A 2,803-nucleotide genomic window follows, 5' to 3' on the forward strand; every position below is an offset into this window, starting at 1 on the left:
CTTCCCTCCCCCTCCAGTAACTGCGGAGAAGCAGAGGCAGGGAGGGCAGCTCCCGAGCAGCAGCTGGGCCCCCCCGCGCCGCTGAGCCCTCCGCCGTGCTGGGTGAAAGAAGGGGAATAATCGAAAGTGCAAGGCCAGCCTGAGGTTTGAGGTGCTTATCGGCCCCACACGGAACGGGAGGCAGCGAAGTTGTTTGAGGAGTAAGCTCAAGCGCTCAGTGATCACCTTCAAGATCTCAGACCGGGCCATGGTCCAAGCAGAGTCACTGGAGCCAGCAGACTCCCCTGGCCACCCCTCTCAGGGGCACCGGACCAGCCTGCAGACACCAGGGACAGCACAGGGAAAATGCATTACTGCTGGCATCTTCTGACACTTACCTCCTTTCCTCAAGGAAACAAACCAAACATTATTTTGCCCAAAGGAAGAAGCTGAGAGAAAACTACAAGTTTGCATAACTGAGGCAAGCAGAGCAGAAGGGGAGCACCATGGCTGTTCAACCTGTTTGAGTCCTTACCAGTCCCCATGGAAAGCAGTGCTCTCCCACGGCTGTTCCCCTGGCAGGCTAACACAGGATGGGGGATGATTTTTGCATACGGATACAAAGGCCATGGAGGACACCATCCGACTAAAAGCAGTAAAGGCCTCTAAGTGAGGGAGACGGGAGACAAAAAGCTGAATTTTTGTAGGAAGATGACTTGGGGCAGGAGAAGGCTTGTTTATCATCTGTCTCTGGAAGGATTTTTCAAGACTCTTAATCTCTGTGAATCTCCCCCACAGCTAATTAATGGCAGGGAGAAAACACGTCTGAGGAGCCCAGGAGTGCAGGCCTCCTGTAGCCCTGCCGAGCTCTGAGAGACAGCTACCAGCTCACAGAGCAGGGGTTTTATTGCAAAACATCACTGTAATTACCAGATGTCAGCTCCAACCAAAAGGATTTAATCACAATGGAGACTTTTTGGCAAGTTACTACAAATGCTTTTAGGGAGAACATGTTATTTCAAGTAATTTCCAGTCATTGTCTGTGAACTGAAGAGGAAAATCTGATCTTTGTAGCTGCAGACTACATTGGCTGGAGCCATAAAAGCCATCTTTCCTTAAACCCTGGTAACTCAACATTGCGTACGCAGGGACCCCCTCACTACACACAAAGAATGTCACCACCTTCTGCACCTTGGCTTGGATTATCTTTTCCTGGAGCTGTGTCTTTAAGGAGTTACACCCTGATCATCCCCCCTCCTTCTACTTGGTTTCTGAAGGGCCAGTGATATTTCATTTAAAAAAACACAAATGCACTGCTCTCTGAATGGAGGACAAAATGAGTAACACTTCTTTGCAGGCTGTTGCATAACTTGGCACATGAACAAGAACTTACAGCTGATGACCAGAATATAGAATATGACCAATACAGAGTCATTCACAGTATTTTCTTCATAGATACATATAAAAATATAGAAATGGTTTCTTATTTAAATTAAAAGCTCAACCCAGTACCAACTGAGTTAGGTCACATAGCTCAGACTGGGGTCTGTTGCCTCCTTGCACTGAGCATCACTTCAAAAAAGCCTTCACCTTGGGCAGCTAATTAAAGTACAAAGTTTTCTATTAAAACAGTTGCTAGTAAAAACATTACAGAAAATAAAAAGCTGAGTCAGGTGTAAAACCATTTAAACTCACGGAAGGATCTCTTTTTTTCAATGACCTCTGGGATCAAGCTCTGAATCACAGTAAAATGTGATATATAGAGAAACTACGAAACAACAATCTTTTTCTCTTAGCTAACAAAGTGACACTAATAAATATGTACCTGGATATTAGGATATTCAGAAATAATACTTTATAAAATACACACAATTAATACATATGCATGGCATATAATAAACTCTTCACTGTAAACCCACGCCCGAGTTAAACTTGTCCATGAAATTGAAAGAATGCCTGTGGATTTCTGGGGGCTTTTGGTTCAATGCATATGTTACTTCATAAAGATTGCAATTCACGTGTCCTTTACCACTTTACTATATACCCTGGTATGAGTACTTGCCATAAATAGTTATAAATGCCTCACTGCTTAAAAAAACAACCAAACAAAACCTTCAACGTCTAAAAGAAAGCCCCAAATAAACGGAAAAAATAAAGCGGTTATTTTTAAAAGTAATATAAACAACATTATATACAAATACCTCCTGGAATTGCACATTGCTAACCGTAGTAGATTTTTCTTGTGAAGGACTCAGTGGTGTCCACTGACTCAGTAACTTGTTCCTTAGGTTAAAGGAAAATTAAAACAAATACAACATGACACATAAAACTTTCATGGAAAAGCATTTGGTAAATATATGCATCTTGTGCTGCTATTTTCCAGTAGTGGCAATGGTAAAGTAGATGGAAACAGTTTCTAGGAGCTTGAATTTTAATGTTTAGGAAAACTTACTGGTTTCTTTCAAAAGCTAGAGCTGTACTCGGAAATCAAGAATTTCTGGTTGACACAAAATATCCTGCTGTCCTTTAGCAGCTTTTAACTCTGAGCCAAAGAAAAAAAGGAATAATCTTTTACATCAGTCAGATTAGAAAGATCAGTTGAAGGTGAGATTTGTACTGCTAGGACTTGCTCCAGAGTACAATGCACACAACAGAAAAGCTTTCCTTTCCATCAGACCTTGAATATAATTTGTGTAGCATGAACAAACCAACTTTTTTAGTCAGTCCTTTACTAGGAGAGGCACTACATTAAGGCAACTATGGCATTATTTTTTTCCTCTTTAGGAAGTTCTTCATAACACACCAGTATATACATATCCCAGCA

The sequence above is a fragment of the Apus apus genome, chromosome 6, assembly GCF_020740795.1.
Source record: "Apus apus isolate bApuApu2 chromosome 6, bApuApu2.pri.cur, whole genome shotgun sequence".
NCBI classification, from domain to species: Eukaryota; Metazoa; Chordata; class Aves; order Apodiformes; family Apodidae; genus Apus; species Apus apus.